Raw genomic sequence first — 9,287 nt, forward strand, 5'->3', positions numbered from 1 at the left:
AGACCTACTCCTACCTTGCAATCACTTTAGTCTGTTTAGTTCCTGTTTTGACGTCACAAACACGCCCTGCGTTCGGCCAGCCACTCCCCCGTTTCTCCAGCCACTCCTGCGTTTTTATCTGGCATGCCTGCGTTTTTTCACACACTCCCTGAAAACGGCCAGTTACCATCCAGAAATACCCACTTCCTGTCAATCACTCACCGATCAGCAGTGTGACTGAAAAGCGTTGCTCGAGCTTGTGCAAAATTACATCGGCTTTTGTGATAGTGCGACGCGAGTGCGCAGTGCGCCCCATACGCATGCGCAGAATTGTCCGAGTTGAACGCATGCTGCCACTTTTTGCAGCCGGTGCGATCAACTAGATGCCGCCTATGTGGGAGTGTATTTTTGCATAGCAAGGCTGCGATCGCTTGTGCAGCCCGGCTATGCAAAAACATTTCTCTAACGTCCTAGTGGATGCTGGGGACTCTGTAAGGACCATGGGGAATAGACGGGCTCCGCAGGAGACTGGGCACTCTAAAGAAAGATTAGGTACTATCTGGGGTGCACTGGCTCCTCCCTCTATGCCCCTCCTCCAGACCTCAGTTAGAATCTATGCCCGGCCAGAGCTGGGTGCTCCTAGTGGGCTCTCCTGAGCCTGCTAGTAAAAGAAAGTATTTGTTAGGTTTTTTATTTTCAGTGAGTTTCTGCTGGCAACAGACTCACTGCTACGAGGGACTGAGGGGAGAGAAGCAAACCTACCTGTCTACAGCTAGGTTGCGCTTCTTAGGCTACTGGACACCATTCGCTCCAGAGGGTTCGAACACAGGCATCTGTCCTCGATCGTCCGTTCCCGGAGCCGCGCCTCCGTCCCCCTCGCAGAGCCAGAAGAACAGAAGCTTGAAGTCGGCGAAATCGGCGGCTGAAGACTCCTGTCTTCATTTAAGGTAGCGCACAGCACCGCAGCTGTGCGCCATTGCTCCCAGCACACTTTCACACTCCGGTCACTGTAGGGTGCAGGGCGCGGTTCCGGTATGAATGGTCGACCATGTTATGGTCGACAGTCATTAGGTCGACCACTATTGGTCGACATTGACATGGTCGACATGGACACATGGTCGACACATGAAAATGGTCGACACGTGAACGGTCGACATATGAAAAGGTCGACATGAGTTTTTTAACTTTTTTTGGTGTCGTTTTTTGCGTAAAGTGACTGGGAACCCCAATTAGTGCACCGCGTCCACTCGCATGGCTCGTTCGCTCGCCATGCTTCGGGCATGGTGCCTTCGCTTCGCTCGGCACACTTTACCGTTCCAATCGTAGTCCATGTGGATCGTAAAGTATGGAAAAGTTCCCCAAAAGAAAAAAAAACTCATGTCGACCTTTTCATGTGTCGACCTTTCATGTGTCGTCCATGTGTCCATGTCGACCATGTCAATGTCGACCAATAGTGGTCGACCTAATGACTGTCGACCATAACATGGTCGACCATGTGAACGGATACCGCAGGGCGCTGGGGGGGGGGGGCGCCCTGGGCAGTAATTAAAGTACCTTTGTGGCATAACATACATATATACAGTCAGGCACTGTATATATGTAAATAACCCCGCCATTTTTTTCACACAGAAGCAGGACAGAAACCCGCCGCTGAGGGGGCGGGGCCTTCTTCCTCAGCACACCAGCGCCATTTTCTCTTCACAGCTCCGCTGGAAGGACACTCCCCAGGCTCTCCCCTGCAGTATCCAGATACAAGAAGGGTAAAAAAGAGAGGGGGGGCACAGAAATTTAGGCGCAAAATTCATAAAATCGGCAGCTATTGGGTAATCGCTTATTATAGTGAATATCCCTGGGTTATATAGCGCTGTGGTGTGTGCTGACATACTCTCTCTCTCTGTCTCCCCAAAGGCCTTTGTGGGGTCCTGTCCTCAGTCAGAGCATTCCCTGTGTGTGTGCTGTGTGTTGGTACGGCTGTGTCGACATGTTTGATGAGGAGGGTTACGTGGAGGCGGAGCAAGTGCAGATAAATGTGGTGTCGCCGCCGTCGGGGCCGACACCTGATTGGATGGATATGTGGAAGGTCTTAAATGATAATGTAAGCTCATTACATAAAAGGTTTGATGACGCTGCAGCCGTGGGACAGCCGGGCTCTCAACCCGGGCCTGCCCAGGTGACTCAGAGGCCGTCAGGGTCTCATAAACGTCCTCTATCTCAGATGGTTGACACAGATGCCGACACGGAGTCCGACTCCAGTGTCGACGATGATGAGGCACAATTACAGCCTAAGATGATCAAGGCCATCCGCTACATGATTATTGCAATGAAAGATGTATTGCACATTTCAGAGGTTAACCCTGTCTCTGACAAGAGGGTGTATATGTTTGGGGAGAAAAAGCAGGCAGTGACTTTTTCCCGTCACATGAATTAAATGAGTTATGTGAAGAAGCGTGGAGCTCCCCTGATAAGAAAGTAGTGATTGCCAAAAAATTACTGCTGGCGTACCCTTTCCCGCCAACGGATAGGTTACGTTGGGAATCCTCCCCTAGGGTAGACAAGGCGCTGACACGCTTATCTAAAAAGGTGGCCCTGCCGTCTCAGGATACGGCCGTCCTAAAGGATCCTGCGGATAGAAAGCAGGAAGCTATCTTGAAGTCAGTGTATACACACTCTGGTACTCTACTGAGACCAGCTATTGCTTCAGCCTGGATGTGTAGCGCTGTAGCAGCATGGACAGATACTCTGTCAGAGGACATAGGTGCCCTGGACAGGGATACTGTCTTGCTAACCCTGGGCCATATAAAAGACGTCGTCTTATATATGCGGGATGCCCAGAGGGACATTTGCTTGCTGGGCTCTAGAGTTAATGCAATGTCCATTTCTGCCAGGAGGGTCTTATGGACTCGGCAATGGACAGGGGATGCCGATTCTAAAAAACACATGGAGGTTTTGCCTTATAAGGGTGAGGAATTGTTTGGGGACGGTCTCTCGGACCTCGTGTCCACAGCGACAGCTGGAAAGTCGACTTTCTTGCCTCAGGTTTCCTCACAGCCTAAGAAAGCACCGTATTATCAAATGCAGTCCTTTCGTTCTCAGAGAAGCAAGAAGGTCAGAGGTGCGTCCTTTCTTGCCAGAGGCAGGGGTAGGGGAAAGAAGCTGCACCATGCAGCTAGTTCCCAGGAACAAAAGTCCTCCCCGGCTTCCACTAAGTCCACCGCATGACGCTGGGGCTCCACAGGCGGAGCCAGGAGCGGTGGGGGCACGTCTCCGAAAATTCAGCAATCAGTGGGTTCGCTCACAGGTGGATCCTTGGGCTATACAAATTGTATCTCAGGGATACAAGCTGGAGTTCGAAGTGACTCCCCCTCACCGTTACCTAAAATCAGCCTTACCAGCTTCCCCCACAGAAACGGAGGTAGTCCGGGCGGCAATTCACAAGCTGTACCTCCAGCAAGTGATAATAATGGTCCCTCTCCTTCAACAGGGAAGGGGTTACTATTCCACACTGTTTGTGGTACCGAAACCGGACGGTTCGGTAAGACCCATTCTGAATTTAAAATCCTTGAACATTTATATGAAAAAATTCAAGTTCAAAATGGAATCGCTCAGAGCGGTCATTGCAAGCCTGGAAGAGGGGGATTTTATGGTATCTCTGGACATCAAGGATGCTTACTTGCATGTCCCCATTTATCCACCTCACCAGGAGTACCTCAGGTTTGTGGTACAGGACTGTCATTACCAATTCCAGACATTGCCGTTTGGTCTGTCCACGGCACCGAGAGTATTTACCAAGGTAATGGCGGAAATGATGGTACTCCTTCGGAAGCAAGGAGTTACAGTTATCCCGTTCTTGGACGATCTCCTCATAAAGGCGAGGTCCAGGGAGCAGTTGTTGATCAGCGTAGCACACTCTCAGGAAGTGTTGCAACAGCACGGCTGGATTCTGAATATTCCAAAGTCGCAGCTGATTCCTACGACGCGTCTGCCCTTCCTGGGCATGATTCTGGACACAGAACAGAAGAAGGTGTTTCTCCCGGAGGAGAAGGCCCAGGAATTAGTGACTCTGGTCAGGGACCTCCTAAAACCAAAACAGGTGTCGGTGCATCACTGCACGCGAGTCCTGGGAAAGATGGTGGCCTCATACGAAGCCATTCCCTTCGGCAGGTTCCATGCGAGGATATTTCAGTGGGATCTATTGGACAAGTGGTCCGGATCGCATCTTCAGATGCATCGGTTGATCACCCTGTCCCCGAGGGCCAGGGTGTCTCTTCTGTGGTGGCTGCAGAGTGCTCATCTTCTCGAGGGCCGCAGGTTCGGCATACAGGACTGGGTCCTGGTGACCACGGATGCAAGCCTCCGCGGATGGGGGGCAGTCACTCAGGGAAGAAACTTCCAAGGGCTGTGGTCAAGTAAGGAGACTTGTCTGCACATAAATATACTGGAACTAAGGGCCATATACAACGCCCTGAGTCAAGCGGAGCCCCTGCTTCGAGATCAACCAGTGCTGATTCAGTCAGACAACATCACGGCGGTCGCCCATGTAAACCGCCAGGGCGGCACAAGAAGCAGGGTGGCGGAAGCCACAAAGATTCTTCGTTGGGCGGAGAATCACGTGCAAGCACTGTCAGCAGTGTTCATTCCGGGAGTGGACAACTGGGAAGCAGACTTCCTCAGCAGACACGACCTTCACCCGGGAGAGTGGGGGCTTCATCAAGAAGTCTTTACACAGATTGCAAATCGATGGGAACTGCCACAGGTGGACATGATGGCGTCCCGCCTCAACAAAAAGCTAAAAAGATATTGCGCCAGGTCAAGGGACAATAGCTGTGGACGCGCTAGTGACACCGTGGGTGTTCCAGTCGGTATATGTGTTTCCTCCTCTTCCTCTCATACCCAAGGTACTGAGAATAGTAAGAAAAAGAGGAGTGAGAACAATACTCATCGTTCCGGATTGGCCAAGAAGGACTTGGTACCCAGAACTACAAGAGATGATCACAGAGGACCCATGGCCTCTGCCTCTCAGACAGGACCTGTTGCAGCAGGGGCCCTGTCTGTTCCAAGACTTACCGCGGCTGCGTTTGACGGCATGGCGGTTGAACGCCGGATCCTAACGGAAAAGGGCATCCCGGATGAAGTGATTCCTACGCTGATAAAAGCTAGGAAGGATGTAACAGCTAAGCATTATCACCGTATATGGCGAAGATATGTTGCTTGGTGTGAGGCCAGGATGGCCCCTACAGAGGAATTCCAGCTGGGTCGATTTCTGCACTTTCTACAGTCAAATGTGACTATGGGCCTAAAATTAGGGTCCATAAAGGTCCAGATTTCGGCCCTATCCATTTTCTTTCAAAAAGAACTGGCTTCACTGCCTGAAGTTCAGACGTTTGTTAAGGGAGTGCTGCATATTCAGCCCCCTTTTGTGCCTCCAGTGGCACCTTGGGATCTTAACGTTGTGTTGGATTTCCTGAAATCCCACTGGTTTGAACCACTTAAGACCCTGGAACTAAAGTATCTCACGTGGAAAGTGGTCATGCTGTTGGCCTTAGCATCGGCGAGGCGTGTGTCAGAATTGGCAGCTTTGTCATGTAAAAGCCCTTATCTGATCTTCCATGTGGACAGGGCAGAATTGAGGACTCGTCCCCAATTTCTCCCAAAGGTGGTATCATCGTTTCATTTGAACCAACCTATTGTGGTGCCTGCGGCTACTCGGGACTTGGAGGACTCCAAGTTGCTGGATGTAGTCCGGGCTTTGAAAATATATGTTTCCAGAACGGCTGGAGTCAGGAAGACTGACTCGCTGTTTATTCTGTATGCACCCAATACGTTGGGTGCTCCTGCTTCAAAGCAAACTATTGCTCGCTGGATCTGTAGCACGATTCAGCTGGCTCATTCTGCGGCTGGATTGCCGAATCCTAAATCAGTGAAAGCCCATTCCACAAGGAAGGTGGGCTCTTCTTGGGCGGCTGCCCGAGGGGTCTCGGCCTTACAGCTTTGCCGAGCGGCTACTTGGTCAGGTTCAAACACTTTTGCAAAGTTCTACAAGTTTGATACCCTGGCTGAGGAGGACCTTGTGTTTGCTCATTCGGTGCTGCAGAGTCATCCGCACTCTCCCACCCGTTTGGGAGCTTTGGTATAATCCCCATGGTCCTTACGGAGTCCCCAGAATCCACTAGGACGTTAGAGAAAATAAGAATTTACTCACCGGTAATTCTATTTCTCGTAGTCTGTAGTGGATGCTGGGCGCCCGTCCCAAGTGCGGACTTTCTGCAATACGTGTATATAGTTATTGCTTAATAAAGGGTTATTGTTATAAGCCATCCGTTGGGTGATGCTCAGTTGTTGTTCATACTGTTAACTGGGTAAGGTTATCACAAGTTTCTCTAACGTCCTAAGTGGATGCTGGGGACTCCGTAAGGACCCTGGGGATTAGCGGCTCCGCAGGAGACTGGGCACAACTATAAAGAAAGCTTTTAGACTACTGGTGTGCACTGGCTCCTCCGCCTAAGACCCTCCTCCAGACTTCAGTTAGATTCTTGTGCCCGGCTGAGCTGGATGCACACTAGGGGCTCTCCTGAGCACCTAGAAAGAAAGTATATTTAGGTTTTTTATTTTCAGTGAGATCTGCTGGCAACAGACTCACTGCAGCGATGGACTAAGGGGAGAAGAAGCGAACCTACCTAACAAAGGCTACTGGACACCATTAGCTCCAGAGGGATCAACCGCAGGACCCGACCTTGGTGTTCGTTCCCGGAGCCGCGCCGCCGTCCCCCTTACAGAGCCAGAAGCACGAAGAAGGTCCGGAAAATCGGCGGCAGAAGACTTCGGTCTTCACCAAGGTAGCGCACAGCACTGCAGCTGTGCGCCATTGCTCCTCATGTACACCTCACACTTCGGTCACTGATGGGTGCAGGGCGCTGGGGGGGGGGCGCCCTGAGGGCAATAAATAACACCTTGGCTGGCAAAATATACATCATATATAGTCCTAGAGGCTATATAGATGTAAAATTACCCCTGCCAGTATTACAGAAAAAGCGGGAGAAAGTCTGCCGAAAAGGGGGCGGGGCTTCTCCCTCAGCACACTGGCGCCATTTTTCCCTCACAGTTCCGCTGGAAGGAAGCTCCCTGGCTCTCCCCTGCAGTCTGAATACTACAGAAGGGTAAAAAAGAGAGGGGGGGCACTAAATTTAGGCGCAGTATAGATAATATAAATATATATATATATATATATATATATATATATAATATATATAAAAAAAGCAGCTATAAGGAAAACACTCATTGATAGTGGGATCCCAGTGTTATATAGCGCTCTGGTGTGTGCTGGCATACTCTCTCTCTGTCTCCCCAAAGGGCTTTGTGGGGTCCTGTCCTCTGTCAGAGCATTCCCTGTGTGTTTGCGGTGTGTCGGTACGGCTGTGTCGACATGTTTGATGAGGAGGCTTATGTGGAGGCGGAGCAGATGCCTGAAAATGTTATGTCGCCCCCTGCGGGGTCGACACCTGAGTGGATGGTGCTGTGGAAGGAATTACGTGATAGTGTCGACTCCTTACATAAAAGGTTTGACGACATACCAAATGTGGGACAGCCGGCTTCTCAGCCTTTGCCTGCCCAGGCGTCTCAAAAACCATCAGGGGCTCTAAAACGCCCGCTACCTCAGATGGTTGACACAGATGTCGACACGGATACTGACTCCAGTGTCGACGATGAAGAGACTAATGTAACTTCCAGTAGGGCCACACGTTACATGATTGAGGCAATGAAAAATGTGTTGCACATTTCTGATGTTACCCCCGGTACCACAAAAAAGGGTATAATGTTTGGAGAGAAAAAACTACCAGTAGCTTTTCCTCCATCTGAAGAGTTAAATGAGGTGTGTGAAGAAGCGTGGGCTTCCCCTGATAAAAAGCTGGTAATTTCTAAGAGGTTACTAATGGCGTACCCTTTCCCGCCAGAGGATAGGTCACGCTGGGAAACATCCCCTAGGGTGGATAAAGCGCTCACACGCTTGTCAAAGAAGGTGGCACTACCGTCTCCGGATACGGCCGCCCTGAAGGAATCTGCTGATAGAAAGCAGGAGGCTATCCTGAAATCTATATATACACACACAGGTGTTATACTGAGACCGGCTATAGCTTCAGCCTGGATGTGCAGTGCTGCTGCTGCGTGGTCAGATTCCCTGTCAGAAAATATAGATACCCTAGACAGGGACACTATTTTGCTAAACGTAGAGCATATAAAAGACGCACTTTTATACATGAGGGATGCACAGAGGGACATTTGCCGGCTGGCATCCAAAATTAGTGCAATGTCCATTTCTGCCAGGAGAGGGTTATGGACTCGGCAGTGGACAGGTGATGCAGATTCCAAACGACACATGGAAGTTCTGCCTTATAAGGGTGAGGAGTTGTTCGGGGATGGTCTCTCGGACCTCGTTTCCACAGCAACAGCTGGGAAGTCTACATTTTTACCCCATGTTCCCTCACAACCAAAGAAAGCACCGTATTATCAGGTACAGTCCTTTCGGCCCAATAGGGGCAAGCGGGTTAAAGGCGCGTCCTTTCTGCCCAGAGGCAGAGGTAGAGGGAAAAAGCTGCAGCATACAGCCAGTTCCCAGGAGCAAAAGTCCTCCCCCGCTTCCTCTAAGTCCACAGCATGACGCTGGGGCTCCACAGGCGGAGCCAGGTACGGTGGGGGCCCGTCTCAAAAATTTCAGCAGTCAGTGGGCTCGCTCTCGGGTGGATCCCTGGTTCCTTCAAGTAGTATCTCAGGGGTACAAACTGGAATTCGAGACGTCTCCCCCCCCCCCCGCCGTTTCCTCAAATCTGCCTTGCCAACCACTCCCTCAGGCAGGGAGGCAGTGTTACAGGCAATTCAAAAGCTGTATTCACAACAAGTGATAGTAAAGGTGTCCCTACTTCAACAAGGAAGGGGTTACTATTCCACAATGTTTGTGGTACCGAAACCGGCGGTTCGGTGAGACCCATTTTAAATTTGAAATCCTTGAACACATATATAAAAAAATTCAAGTTCAAGATGGAATCGCCCAGGGCGGTTATTGCAAGCCTGGACGAGGGAGACTACATGGTATCGCTGGACATCAAGGATGCTTACCTACATGTCCCCATTTACCATCCTCACCAGGAGTACCTCAGGTTTGTGGTACAGGATTGTCATTACCAATTCCAGACGTTGCCATTCGGTCTCTCCACGGCTCCGAGGGTCTTTACCAAGGTAATGGCGGAAATGATGATACTCCTTCGCAGGAAGGGAGTTTTAATTATCCCGTACTTGGACGATCTCCTGATAAAGGC

This window comes from Pseudophryne corroboree, chromosome 1 (genome assembly GCF_028390025.1).
Source record: "Pseudophryne corroboree isolate aPseCor3 chromosome 1, aPseCor3.hap2, whole genome shotgun sequence".
NCBI classification, from domain to species: Eukaryota; Metazoa; Chordata; class Amphibia; order Anura; family Myobatrachidae; genus Pseudophryne; species Pseudophryne corroboree.